This window comes from Synchiropus splendidus, chromosome 4 (genome assembly GCF_027744825.2).
Source record: "Synchiropus splendidus isolate RoL2022-P1 chromosome 4, RoL_Sspl_1.0, whole genome shotgun sequence".
Classification (NCBI taxonomy): Eukaryota; Metazoa; Chordata; class Actinopteri; order Syngnathiformes; family Callionymidae; genus Synchiropus; species Synchiropus splendidus.
The window spans coordinates 18,525,591-18,541,588 of record NC_071337.1 but is presented as its reverse complement, the minus strand read 5'-3'; positions in this window follow the sequence as shown (position 1 = coordinate 18,541,588).

The following is a 15,998-nucleotide window of genomic DNA, read 5'->3' as shown; positions in this document are numbered from 1 at the left end:
AAAGCATGATGCTTGCTGCAGTTGCTGCTTGCCCGGATAACAAATCATTCCCTACAGCGCCTTCTGGTAACCTCGTCATTCCCACTAATAACATTTGGAGATGCTAAGCTTGTAAATTAGCGGATCTGGACCGAGGAGATATTATTTATGCTTGTCTCCCGTCCTGAAAGACTTGTCTTGATGGGTAAATTGTGTTTAATTCTTGCAGGAAGCATTTTTTTTTTCAGCGCCCCAGCGTGAGATGAGATTAATCCCTTGACAACCTTTGCGGGTGCACTTCAAAATTGCTCCCAAATGTCACTGCCGCCACTGAGATTTGTAGAAACGAGCAGAAATGGGGACACATCCAACGCTCATGATCTCCCCTTGTACACACGCACAGACACACCTCCACACACACACACACACATTCTTCTTTCTCATCTTTCGGAGAAAAATAAAAACGCATAAACTCAAGGCGCTTGCCATCGCACGCCCACGTCCGCAAACACACACCTTGCACCCTCCTATAGATTATGTTCTTGTTATACTGACACACACATACTGTTGCAAATAAACTGCATCACTTTGGAATGAACGGTGACAGCAGACGCACATTCACACACGGCAGCAGTTGTCGAACACACACACACACACACACACACAACACATCTTGTTCCCCAGATTGGCTTTTTCGAAACTGTTCAACTTTGAAAATACTTATTTGATTGACAATATTGCAGACCTGCAAATCTTGTTGGCGGGATTTAAAGCACACAAAAAATAAAGGCTGTCATTAAGCCAGTTTACAATCGCATGTCAGCCATTTTTCTGCTCACCTAATGCTGCGAGTTGCTCCACATTACTATAAATTATCAAAAATAGTTGCTGGCATGATGTAGTAGCTTTTTGTGTTCAAACAAACTCACACTTTGCGACAGTACATTTCTGTGGACATACTGGTGAGTCATATAGTATGGTTGTGAGCTCTGTGTCAGTTGTCTCTCCTGTCACCCTGTTTACCTGATGATTACTAAACACTCACCCCCACCTATCAAATATTTTCTCACCTCAGCTGTGCAGACTGGTCTTGTGTGCAACATGTTCAATTAAAACACAGCAGACACTGCTTTGATGGCTGTTTGTTGGACCACCACAAACATGATGTTCATGAAGTATTCAAAGTGCACAAGATTTACTGTTATACTAACACAAAATACGATGCTGCTTTGTCACTGGAAGTGTAGTCAGAAAATAGTATCCTTGGCTAGAACTTCTGAATGAGTCCGCTGAATTTAAATGGAATGAATGTCAACATATTGTAATTTTTAACAATAATAATAATAATCCAAATAGTTATTCCAACTGAAAATGTGTAATTGCAGGATGTCCTTCTTTTCCTGTGAATGAAAGATGACTTTTTGTGACACATTTGTAGTCCACAACTTTACGTCCCAAACAAATTAAGTACAGTGATTGCTAATTTTAAATGTATATTTCTATTTCGTTAGTGCATATATGTGCTACCTTCTTTTTATATAATTAAACAAAAACATAAAAATGTTCCGACACATTACAGAAACTCTGGCCAATCTCTGCATCGTAACATGAGTTTAAACACAATTTATCTGCTTTAAAGGAGAGTTTAGAGTAGATAAACAGTTTATCTCACACTGTACCGTTGGTATGTGGCAGCAACATTTTAGCTCATAGAAAACAAAACAACGTGGAGTCTCAGGAGGAATACTGGTTGTTGGAGCTCTTAAATGTTTTGATGCCTGGTAAGGTGTATGTGGCAGTTCGGCTTGCTGTTATTCGTGTTTGAGTAATGGTGAAGTTAATGACTTGTTCTATAAATGTGAACAAAATATTATGGGGAACATACAGTTTGGTTTGGTTTTTGTGGTTGGGCCAGGGGTCGGCAAACTTTACTGACTAAAGAGCCATTTTGTTCCGCCTTCCACTAAAGAAAAATAGTCTTTAGTCTCATTATGTACTGCACAGCTACTAAACATTTTCAGCTGTTTAAAAATTCTACCTGGTGCAGAAGAACAGTTTAATATAAAAAGTATTAAAACACTGAGCTATACAGAAAAAGAGAATTCCTTCCATTATTTGCGTAAAACTGAAATAAAACCCATGAAATCAAGCACATTTAATATAAAAGAAAATGCTAGTTTCCCTTGAACTCCAAGAACACTGCAACAAAGTGTAAAAATAAATAGATAAAAATGTAAAAAGTTTTTGTTAATCCCATTTTTCTCTGAAACACAAAAGGCCTTTGTGACGAAGTGTGTTACTGTGCTATCGGGTGAAAGATGAACTCTCTCTGTGCTTGACTCCATGAGTAATAAAGAGAAACCATGCTTGAAAATGTGTCTGACTGGTTGTGTCCTTTTGTATGTTTTTTTGTTCCATTTAAATGATCATAGTTGAATAATGTAATCGTCAGTTTTGTCCTTCCACTGTTGCTATAGCTGGTGGGATTTGTGCGCAAACCAAACTGTAGTGCAATTGAGTGAGAGAAACCAGTTCCACTCTGAAGCGCTTCTGCTGTGGTAGGGTGCAAGGCAGCAAGTTCAAGAAACTTCCAGCCTGTACTGGGACGTGGCCGATTGTCACATCAGTTTTCTCTTATTTTATCACATTTTTTTTGTTAGTGCGCATGCTATCCCAGGTGTGACGTGCAGAAATGCCACCCCCATCGATGACCTACTTCAACCGTTGCACATTTGTCGCACTTATGCTTTTCTGGCCAACATGCCAAGTATTATAAGTTCAGTATTACTCAAAAATGACTGTGGCTGCGACTGTGAACACCATGAACTGTCAGTTTGATAGTGACATCGGATTCATCCTATACCTCGTTCACCTCACAACTGTTGGGCTTTTCTTTCAGCATTGACAATCTTTTGTTCGTCTTCATTTTCTTCTGTGAGATTATCAATCAAAACGTGTCAGTTTTTTCCCCTCTCATTAGAAGTTAAAACGGTTTGATGTATTTACCAAGAACAGACATTGCTGCAGAGCCTGAAATGCTTTTTTTTTAACTGCTAATTTCTATTTAATACCTTAAGCCATCTTTGCGAAACGTTGCGGGGCTACTTAATTCTGCTTCTCCACCCCCCGCTGCCAGCCCACTGGGATTTTTTGGACATGTTGACCTGCATGATGAGCTCTGGTACTGTTTCAAACTCCCCTGCAGCTTCCCTAGAGTCACCATAGCGGCAGCGGGGGTATCGCTTTCTTAATGACCCAAAAAGTGGCAGGCATACCAACTGTCATCATTCATCTTGTTGTCTTCCGATTCCTCGCTGTGTGGTCTTTGATTTTTGCTGTCTCTTGGTTATCGTTGGCTTCATCCCCTCCTCTCACATTCCAGCTTTGGACACACTGTCTCCAAAAGCTTGCATGTGTTATGCATTATCATCATCAAAAGGGGGCAACTGACCCTTCTTTCCACCACTTTCACAGCAGCACAAAAAGAGAATCACTCCGGAGTTCATTTTTGCACCGACGTGTGAAGAGTTCAGCGGGCACTGCAGCTCGACTGAAAACAATAAGCTCTAATGTGCAAAAAATGAGTCGCAAAGTGCCGTTACCCAAAGTTCCACTGACATCTGACCGCCACATTCAGGCACTAAATGACACGCCAGACTGTTTTCACGCAACAAATCATCTCTGGTAATTACAGTTATTTGCAGCAACCGTCCCTGAACATCAATTACTCTGGGATATCTGCGAATGGACACATTTGAGAGTGAAAAATTGTTCATTGCAAGACCAACGATACATAGAAATCTACCAGACAATATTACTTTTAACTCGTCAACTCTTCCTCCTCTAACTTCAATAACAGAAATTCACCTCTGACCTCTGCTTGAAGAGGATTTGTTGACTTCCTGTCTGTTGGTTTGCAGCCAGCTCAATTTCTGCAAGAACATGTTGACTTATTTTTGGCAGGACTTTGATGAAATATGTTACATGACGGGGGGAAAAACAGGGGTTTTAAATTTGTTTTTGCAGAGTTGACAAGATGTCATTTAAAGGACTATAATCCATAATCTGAATAGCAGACTGTCTGTGAATGTGTGTGTGTGTCGCCGTCACCACACCGCAGACTGCTTATTTACCAGGACATGGTGCAAATGAACATCTTCCAGCCCAAGTTGACGCTTTGTGTATCATTTTAATTCCCACAGACAAAAGAGGGAAAGGGGAATCATTCTGAATAAAATGTAATGACATTTTTCCCAACCATAATAACAGACCTGCAGGTGATGGCTACTATGTGATACAAATACAGAATTGTATTTGTATCATGTAGTGGTGGTGATTCTATTACACAGGAGTAAAATTACGTTGTCATTGTCAACTATTTTAACTGCACCTAAGCCAAATATTCTCACATTTAATGATGTGTCGGCAGCTTACATAAAACATGGTCAGTTGTGGTAGTTAGTATTGAACCAAGACGTCTTTATTTACGTATACCCACTTGTTTCTTGTGGTTCATCCATTTAGACAAATGGACCTACGCAAGAGCAAGAACTGCTCTGAGCTAAAGAGCAATGTGCTACAAGCCTACTTAAGAAGAACCCCAGTATGTTTGTAATTAAAAGCTCATAATTGCTTCAATTATTGACGTGAAGTATTTGGTGTCTCCAGATCTTCACAGAACTTGTATCCAGCACCCATGAAAATTGGTCTGCTTGTGCTGTTCAACTCATGTGTTTTCAAACATATGCCTTGTTCAAGTTCACCTTACTGGCCTATAGCTCAGAACACGCCTGAATGACCGCAGAAATGGCCAATGTGCTGTGCCTGTGGTGCTGTTCCAGTTTCACCCGATCAAAAATAACAATCACTAAACCACTTAGGGCAGCTTAAAATAAAATAACTTGTTAGTAAAAACAAAACTGTCACGTGTGTTCTTAGGTGACATTTCGGAGTGCATTAAGCATTAATATCGATCCATCTAGTTTTGAGCTTGTTTTTATGGCTTAAAGTGGAAAATAAACTCCATTTATTGTGAAGAAATAACACAAAAAACATGACTGATACTGATGGTTGATTTTGCCACACCTATCAGCTGAGAGATCCGAAGCACAAGCCCTACCTCATCTGTGCCCTTTTTTGCCATTGATGCTGCTAGAAACATGTTTGGCCATGTTGAAGGCTTATTTCAAGCAACAAACAGGCAGTATGCATGATACACAGAGCCATCAATGTTTGAAGTGCTTATTCTGCATGGATGCCGTTACTCTTACTGAGTGAAGCATAGTTTGTGCACAAAAGCTGGATTTGTTATGAATTCATGTTTGTATCCAGATTTCTTGATAAACACTGATGTTCATAAACCGACTGTATGTGGCTATAAGTAAACTCTATGTCCTCCATGTAATAGGAAATAATAGGAAACTCCTCTGTGATGTTTATTTTTTCTTCCCTGCATCACAAGGGAGTTTTTTTTAATATAGTGTGTCAAGTCTGTCTTTGAATGCCTCGATGCAAAGTGGTTTTCAAATTTTTTTTCTTCATAAAAGTGTTATTGAATTATAGACTGAATTACAAAACCTTTCAGCAGAAGTGTATCTGATCAATAAAGGTTTTGCCTGGAGGCATTTGTTTTTGTGTCGCTTACAATACTGGACTCAAAATATGTTTTTAAAAAAAGCTGTAAATGAATCATCCAACGTCCCGTTGTCACAAGTAATCCAATCTAAATAATATGTGGCTAACATATTGACAGGAAAAGGAGCTGTTTCCAGAAAAATCTCACTTCTCACTTTAGTTCATTTGTGATTTAGAATCATATAAGATGAGTCGCACTTCCACGATCACCTTATGGTGATTAAAAGCTGCTTTTAATACCAGGAGTTTGTCTCTCAACTTTTATTTTCAAACAGTTAGATTTGTCTTATATCACAGACCTTGATGTTTTTGTAGAGCTTCAGTGGCAGAATTTAAATCTCAGCTTCTTGTTGCTTGATCTTTTTAAATGCAGCCCTCGACTCCCACCCACGTGCGTCCTGCTCTGTCCTCTGCTATTGAGCCTTCTGCATGTGTTTATGGAGGAGCGTTTTGTGGTTGGAGTGGTGGCTTACTCATCCCCAAGGTCTTGTAAAGAAACTCACAGCAACAACCCACAATACCAGAACACACACATCTGTCGAGCAGCAGCATGTCTACGCACCAGATTTATGTGCGGTAAGCTACGGGACATCAGGAAGTCGAGCTATGTAACTTTGGATTTGTGCTGTGATTTGCAGCTCATATATAACCACAAATAGTTGTTCTTGCAGCTGTGGACAAAGGCCAGTTGTTACTGAACAAGCTGATATTAAATTATTATTATTATTAAATGAACACTATATAATTTGAACAACACAAAGCTGTGGCCCTGTTTTGAGTTTCCTAGGTCTAGTTTGAAGACCAGTGACAAATAGGCTCCCAACACATTGGTTCGACACACCTTAGTAAGTCTTTTGTGACCTGGCTGGAAAAGACAGGGAGGATTCTTCTTCTCTCTTCTTCTTCTGCCGAAATTACAGACAGAGGTTTCACAGCATTAATTGGTGAGATTGTTCTGAAATGATAGTGCGGCGTTTGTTTTTGCTGCTGCCTCTAAATATGATTATGCCGGGTACACACTGGCATGCAGAAGCGACACCTGATCAAAGAGATGATATGCAAAGGACTTCTGAAAGATGCACGAACCACATTTCCCTTTTTTTTTGATCCATGCGTCGAAAAGCTTTTTATTACCCGCAGAGCGTTTGTGCTACATTAAGAATTCAATTAAAATCATTTCAGGCATTTCAGCATGAGCATTGTGACGGAGATTGGATTGGGATTTCAATAATCATCGACACTCAAAGAGCAAACAATAGGGGACAGTGCAACGACCAGTTTTCACACACGCAGGCACACACACACACACACACACGCTGGTACTGTATCCCCTCTGATGGCTAACACATGCCGTTTAAACAATCACTCCAATCCCTCCTTATCTTCAGGAGTTATGGGCCTAAATCTACTCATAATACACAGCTCAGCGCGGGTGTAATCCCTGGGAACATCGGCATAAATCCACACTATATCCTCTACATGCAGACGAGTGGCCAGAGCCGGGGCCCATTATGGTCGTGCTGAGAAAGAGGAGGAGGTGAGGTTTAGAGAAGAGTGTTAATGGGCCGTCTATGAATTCATATAAACGTCCCCGCCATTAGGACACCTCCATCCAGGAAATCCGTCTGACCTTTGTGCTTCAGCAGCTGTTCTGAACTCTAAACCGACAATCCCTTTGCAATCTTCCTCTTTTTCTCTATTTTTTCCCCCCTTCTTCTCTTTACCATATTGTGGCTGGATTGGCCTGGATTTGTCCCAATCGAAAAAATCTTAACAATTGCACACAGGCCCAGGGGTATGGAGACGGAGCCAGCTGGTCATAATCACTCGCAATAAGATGGGACACAAAAGCAGCCGAGGACAAATATGCACCGACAACTGAGAGGGCAGTGCGTCTTTCACACAACCTCTGCCACCTCCTCTGAAAATACATTTAAGCAGCAAACAAACAAATCAAGTTGAGATTCAAAGTCGCGGGCTGGCTGCAGAGAGCCCAGTGGCATCTGCCTCGCTTCCACACATGCCGGCGAAATCCTTGTCATATATAAAAGGCAAACCCTGAAGCAAAGAGAGGAATAAGTGGGCTTTTAAATCTTGGAGCGAAATTAACAACGAGGCAATCTAATTAAATTTGCAAACTTGAAGACTGTCTGCCTTTACCCGGCCTGAGTGAGCAGCCTTCTCAGAGATTTGGGGGGGTTAGGAGAGGCCTCTGGGCTCTGTTGCTTCTTGGCTGGACGACAGTTTCCTGGCCTGAAGGGGTCAGCAGTGGGCTGTCTGAGAAGCTGGCAGCCACTGGTGCTCTTTTTTTGATAGTGGGGTATCTCCTGGCTTCTTGGCATGGACAGGACACTGACAGTTTCCAAATAGCGATGTTCCTGCCAGCCACTGCTGAGCTCTTACACATTACGTACGGGAACAACCGGAGGCAAGGAGGGCCCAGTGCTACAAAGCCCCTGACGGAATTTGAGAGGAAAAAACACTGCCTTATTTATTTAGGGTGTTGAGCCTGTAATGTTTCACAACTCTCAATACTCCAAACAATTATTTATCGCAACATAAGGGATTTAGAGGAGGACTGTTGGATTATATAAAGCTTTTTATAATCGGACCAAGGAATATCTCGTAACTTCATAGCATTAACTCATCTTAGCAGCGCTGCGGGAAATGTCCAGTGGGTCTCCAAAATAACATATGCAAGGTCAAAATATAATTTGTCAAAGCTTTTTTACTATGATTGATACCTTAATGTCTTCTGCGTTTGAATGCTCCATATTTTTGCCTGTATTATGCTGTATTGGTGTTTGTTTCATGACCAAACAAACAACGGTGTGAGGCCATGTACTGACATCGGTGGCATCCCGCTACTGCCATATTACTGGACTGAAGACTGGACTGCAGTTGCTTGGAACCCTTCAGACTGGAACACGAGTTTCTTTAACACTACTTTTTTGTGAATTAGAATTTAATAATGACTTAACGTAAATGTATGTGGCTTTATTTTTAGATATTTTTAAGAAAAAGACGGATTTGTTAATTGAGTCATCTCCTGAAAATGGAATTGGTTAAACTTCTGTATCTTCTCATTTAATTATTAATTTCCTTCATTTTGCTGGAACAAATATTTGGAGCAGTTGTAGTTGTTTACTTTAAAGAAACATTTGAGGAACTGAAAGACATGAATGTGTTGGAAATCAAAATTGATTTAAATGCAACTTGTTATTCAGGAATGCAACTGTACTGCCTTACTGAATACCTGAAGGTTACCTTCAAAAAAATATCAGCAAAAGTGTGTTTGAAAACCCACATCCAACCACACGTACACACTTGTTAACACCCACTCACCAGTACAGAAGCACAGCAGTGAACACACTGTACTGCAACTGTTTTTCTTCTTCTTCCGTTAAATACATTTAATTTATTTTATTTTATTTTATTTTGTTTGCAGCAACCATTGAGTACATAAGTCACCAGTGTTGCTCATCTTACTTTAAAAAAGTAATTACTTACAGTTACAAATGACTTCTCCCAAGAGTTTAATGAATGTTGTAACTCACTGTAAGAATATTTAGTAACTTAGCACGTAACGTGACATTATTTGCTATTACATTCAATAACATATTTAATGTCTGACGTTTATATTAACTGACTTAAGAATAAAAACACCACAAACTATGTACAACATTAATTTATGATTTGAATAACATTTTACTTCTGAACTGTAAAAATAACCTTAAATCTTTTAACTAAATCTCTAAACCTTAAACCTTAAATCACTGGAATATTGACTTCACGCCTTGTAGACATATAATTATCAATAACTTAAATGAAATCAGGGAAAGGAATAAAACATTGTACTGCATTAAAAATGGCATGATTCCAACCCTGGTCACACTGTAAACGGGCACCTTCGGCCCCAAAACTCTGTCTGTGTCAAGTGTTTGCGTTGATAGAAAGTTCAATGATCTCTCAAGCAGGGAGTCGATAGAAAGCAAAGCGGACGTTCAACACTGTTAGCAGACTTTGTATTACACTCTACGCTGTGTAAGTGTCACCAGGACGACGCAGCCTGTAGCGCTACACAATGGTGATGATCAAATAAAAAGAAAACGTGGGAAATGGGTCGTACAGTCCAAATCGTTTAGTCATCAACTGACCCATTGCGGAACCTTGTGAAAGTGGGTTGCAGTGCGCCAGTTTTGGAACCGTTGCGCTCACCTGGTGGGATGGGTTGCCAGGTATTTTTTATCCACCCAGCCAATCACCATTGCATTTGCAACGGTCTCCCACCCCTGCTGTCTTCAGGCAGCCATGTGCGGCCTTGCAACAACTAGAAAAGTAATTATTTGATTACACGTTATTGAAAAATAAATAACGCAGTTCGTAACGTTACTCCACCGCTGTTCTTGCCAATCACACTAACCTACACTTACCCGTGTGAACTATTCATTTTAAGTTGCCCTGGATAGAAGTTTCTGCAGCTTGTAATGTGTTATACACCGTCTTGGGATGTTGCTCGGAAGAGCGCTGTTTATTTAATCATACTTCCACCTATAAAATGTCATTACAGTTTATCGTTACATCATTTACGATTTACAATTTTGCTGTCATTAACAGCAATAATGATGTTGTTTGATGGAAACCACTGTAAATCACTAAAGTAATTATATTTCTGTTTTAAGATCTCCTGTTATTTGTAGTAAATTCAAACGTCGCCTTTCACTCCCCGTATAAACCCTGTACCTCTTAGGAGTTTTGACTTCTGACTTGCTCCCTCGCCTCTCTTATTCTAATCCTGTGTCTCCTTCGTAAACCTTCTTATATTCTTTCCCCTTGTCCCTTTTGCTTCACCGTGTTTTCATATCCCCAAGCTGATTCCCTCGTCCCCTTGCTTCCAGCCTGTTGTATTCCCTGTCTCTCTTCTCATCCGTTTATCACTGGCCCTTGTTCCGTTAATCCCCGAGGGTTTTGTTTATTTGTGTTGGAGCTGCTTTTACAGCTTGAGACTGACCCCACCTATTTTCTCACCAGTCATCTGAACAGCAGGACTGCTTTGCAGCTACTCCTCCAATTAACATAGCATTAGCATAATATTTGCATGTGTGCATTAGGGTGTTGATGGGGAGAGAAAATAACAGTTTTTTACAGTGCTTTTTTTCTCCTCATGTCTTCGAATTATATAAATATATGTCTCGGAGAATGACGTTAAAGCGCCCACGACCTGCTTTATCTCACTTGGGTGCTGCTGTTCCACTAACATCATGTTTTCAAGTTTGCTGTGATAAGTTGCTCGAGCCTGCCTCCCACTCATCTGATGATCTGATTTGTTTGTTATATCATGATGATCAAACATTAATGCCACAACATCAAAAGCCAGTAAATATAACACTTGAAATGCTCTTGTTTTTCAAATGTGTCAAGTAAGTTTGTTGTACTAAGTTTGTTAATCCATAGCCAGAAAACATAATTTTCTCTGCCCTGTATCAACACGACTCATTGACTCGTCTCGTGACTCGTGAAAATGCAGGTAATGCTGAGGTGACAATTCCCTAAAGAGGCTGTTGTCACGTATCGTTTTCATTTTCTGCATTCTGAGTCATGGAGAGTTTTGTATCGGATCGGACTGGAACTCTGATTTACAAAGACTCAAAGTGAAAAATCTGGACCTGCTAGGCTGTGAAAACTACGGTTTCATCTCACTTTTGAACCATGTTTATTATGATGTTAATAAGCAGCGATTGATGCTGGGAAGCATTTTGTCATTTGTCACATGTCACTTTTTTGTCGCTAGAATTGCTCTGTTAATCTTGTTTTCCCTCTTTCCACTTCTTTGGGACCCACTATGAGCAGTCTACCTTCAGTGCTTGTGTGCCCCAGTTTTAGAATGTGGGAAGTGAAAAGAATGAGGATCTGGTACCCAAATCTACTGTACATTAATTCTCGCTCTGTATTTTTTTTTGTGTGAGAGTAGAAAATATGAATGGTGATGTATCCTCTTCTCAAGAATGTCATGGGTCACACTCATCTTGAGGCAACCATGGAGCGAACCATGTTTGTGGAATATGTATTCTAAAGAAGCTTTAGATGGTTTCAGCTTCTCAGCTGAATAAGTGAAAGAAAATGAATTAACATCAGTTTGGTTGAACACCACCTATGGCGGACAACATGGCAGAGAGAGAGACATGAAAAAAACTGCACAAAATGTCACATTTGGTAAGATAAGGGTTTAAATTACTAATTTTTGTCACATTTTCTGTGGAAAAACATTTATTTTCCACTGTGTCAATGTTGGCTGTACGTTCCAACGGCCGATAAAGTTCAAGTGTGATGTCAGGTTGTGCCACAGAAGCCATTGTCCTGGGTTTATTGTCCTGTATTCTATTTAAATAATATTGGTATGAAACATGAGCTGCCACAATAATACTTTTTCGTTTATTTTTAAAGGTCACCTATTTTAATGGAATATTTTCAAATTGCTGTAACTCTGACATTTGTATCTAGTCAAATCTAGCCACTTCATTTTTAGAATAGATTAATCTGACCATGGTCCATTCATGATGGAATGTGTCACAATCAAACAACACAAGGTCAGCACACAAAGCATCCTGTTTCTAGGGAGTGTCAATTTCTTTTTTTTTTACTGCATAGTGTTAGCCTCCATTCAGAAAAGTAGAATTCAAAACTGTAATTCATGTGTGGTTTTCTTTTCCAATGTCTCTTCTTTTCATATAGAAATGTGCTCAATGGAAAATGATAGCGACAAAGGTTCAGACTTTTCTTTGTTATCTTCCATGAGAAGGCATTCAACTTTGAAGAAGGCTACTGGCCAAACTGAGAACCAAGAAGATAACGTACCCTGGTGAGGGAACATCATTGGCTGCCTAGATTAGAATAAAGTAAATAGAATTTATATAAATCAATATAAATTTTTTAAACGAAACAAAACCTGTGGAGCTGTTTCCGTGCCCTTCATTGGTTAGCTGAGTTCTTATGTTGAGGAAAACTTTCAACACGTAAGCGCAAAAATTAAAGCAAAGCCTTGAGAGATAAAAATAACAAACTGAAATGCTTTAGAATGACAGTGAGACGTTGAAATGGCTGTGGAAAACAATCAAATTAGGGAGCAGACAGTTGAAGGCAGACAAATACCTCCATTTTTGACAGAAAGACAGAAAACGGGGGGCAAAAGTAGGGCAGCTGCCGCCGCCCCAGAATGAGTCGGTGAGCGTTTTATGTGTGAGTGGCGTTTGAGCGCAGGGGCGACAAGTTAGGCAGCGAATGTGTTTTTTTCACGTCTTGAGTGCTGATCAGCCTGCGGGTCGTGCTTCTCCGTCGTGTGCCACGCCTGTCCTTCACGCACTTTGCGGCTCTCAGATCTGTCACATTAGGCTGTCCGTCAAAGGGCTACCGGCACTTCGCAATTGTCTCGAGTGGTGTTGGTAACTGAGAACTTCCCTAGGTTTTTTCCAGCCAGGTGAAACATTCATATAAACATGAATTAGACCTATCTTGAGATTCTACATCATTTTCTGTTGTGCACAGTATGCATCATTAATATAACTTTTAATGTCCACTGTAGTTGCTACGTCATCATGCTCTGAATCATGGAATGGGAAATTCTATGTGGAATGTGGAAAGAAGTCTAAGTAGCTGGTCAATGAACAATTACAGTATGAATGGTTGGTGCTCAGTTTGCTGCACTGTTAACTGAGATGTTGCTGTACTTAACACTGGACTTGATGTTTTAAACCAGGCTGGACCGTCATTGACTTTCCTGCAGTCTGAATTAGGTTTATTTCTCCCTGTCTCCCTCAGCTGTCCAATCTCATGACCCTCTTATGGCTTCACAGACTGACCCTCTTTTGAAAAGTAGCACACTCATTTATTGATCAAACTAGGCTCACACCCAGATAAGCATACACTGTGTTCACGTTCATTTTTTCAGCGATCGAAGGATGTCGAAACATCATGACGGTTTGATGTGATCATTAGTTTGTTGGTGTGCAACTTCGGTAAACAAGGGACATTTAGGCCAACTTTGACCAAGGTCAGTTTAAAGGTCAGGTTGTACAGAATATTTCATTTTAGCTCTGCAGGTAGCAGGTAATTCTGAAGTGCATTTCTATACGTTATCTGTCAGGCCACTTGGCCCGGCCGCTCCTGTGCTCTCAGTTCTGGAGCTGCTCTTGTCTCTGTGTAATCCCTCCTCTTCATGAATACATTAACGCTGGAGCCTTAAACTCAGCTTAGCTGGCGGCTCAGCGTCACAGCACATCCTATTACCGACTTTAAATCATTAATGTGACATCGTTTTCAGTCAAGTTCCAAACACCCACGGTCGAAAGAAACGACACGTTTTAACCGAACTCGTAGTCCCGCAATCGACCAGATGCACGAGCGATTGGAAACTCTTCCCTTTCGTTCAATTTTCGCAAGTTTCCCTCTGAGATAACTGCAGTCGACATGCAGAAAAGTTCAAGCTGTTTAATTTGAATATGTGCCGGCTGTAATAGTTTTTTGTCTTTGTCTCTGTGATTGTTATGAAAATAGCCAGTGGATGAACGTGATTTAAGCTGAGCTAACTCCTACAGAACACCTAAGGCTCTGAGTGTGTGTGTTTAATCTGTGTGTCTAGCCGTTCCTGGCTTCCTCTGGTGTTCTGCTGACAATAAAGGAAACTCTGAATCCCCTCTCTTGCTCTTCAACTATTCACACATAAACCTTTTCTCAGGTTTTTACCTCCAGGCAGCCTCTGAAAAATTCACAATGCCCAGAGAACAACTAAGTCCTCCACTTACCGTAGGAGTCGCGAATCTGCACCCATCGCTGCTCTTTATTGCATCAAAAGAGCTTTCTCTTTTTGTGTGCGGCTACGGTAATTAGCAAAGCGTGTGAAATCATCTCCTTAGAGTGCGTTTAACTGTTTTCATATGCAGTGTGTTGTACTTGCTGCTGATTTGTGGAACATATGGACAGAGATGGGGACGGCGTTTCCATGAGTGCGCTGAGTGGTGTTTTGTGTTTTTAACCCTTGAAAGTGGAGCGATGAACATCATCAACTTCCAGCGATTCCAGATTAGCCTGTAAATTGGTTGACAGCCGCTGAAGCATCTGGCTTCGCTCGCTTTGGAGGAGATCAACAAGACAGCGAAGAAGTACACACACTTACTACCCACTTTTGTTTTGTTTTTTTCCAACTCAGGCGCCACTGGCTTCTTACCTCTGTCTCTTGTTGAGCTTAATTGGGTTATCAGGCAGCTAACAGAGCGTAACTCATCTCCACACCCTCCAGCTGGCCTGCTCATTGGAGGGGTGAGAAGGTAGACTTTGTTCATTAACTTGTAATGGAGATGACTACTATTCTCCTCATAGATCTATGGATGAATAACACTGCATCCGACATTCAATGTCCTTTGCATGATGTTTTATTTCTCATACTCACCCCATACTCATACCATAGTTTGTTCAATGATACTTACTGTCATTTTTGATGTGAACCGCACCGTAGAACCATGTTGTGGTGGCAACCTGACAGACTGCTCTGCCAGTTTTATTTAGGGGTTAAATTGTGCTGTCTGTCTCTCTGTCCCCAATATAGCTCATGTCTCTCAACAGTTCACCATCAAATCACTCATTTCCTCTGTGCTCTTGAGTAAATATTTGACATAATGTAAATACATTATGGTTCATTCATATTCTCTTTTAAATACTAGTTTCTCTGGTGATAAAATATTTCCACAATTCTGTCTGATGAGTTGACAAGTGCGTTGACCGACATTAGTGCTGCCTATGAAACCGTCGAGGCGCAACACAGAGTGATGCGCCAATACCAGAGCGGATGTCTCTTGAATATCTGGTATCCAACTATTTTCACCTCTGTCCTTTGACAGTAGCGCTGTGGGAGACCCTGTATGTGTTGATATGTGTTGATGTACAAGTCAGACAACTGTGTCAGAAAACGTATTTGGACCACTCAATCTAACAAAACCAACTCTGAATAAGAGGCTTAGTAATAGTCTACTAATGTCATTATTGAAAGTTTTTTTAAATTCAAAATATGTTTAAAACTGTGATTGTGAACCACAATCCCCCAGACTCTCCACGACTGTCACTCTCCAGTGTTGGCCTTGCATTGCCGTGTAACATGCAAGTCCAATGCTGCAAGCACACCATGTGTTTATGTTTATGAAATTTATAGTGAACACCATGCCAAAGGAATGGGGAAATAATAAAGGGCAAACTACATGAAAGGGCACCTTAATGAGACAAACTACAGATAAAAGGCAAACTACCACTGGTGTTGATCCGTCGGTTCAAGGTGGTCACCATCCGGAGGCTGACATCAGTGCAACAGCCTAAATTTCTGGATGAACCCAATTTTGCAA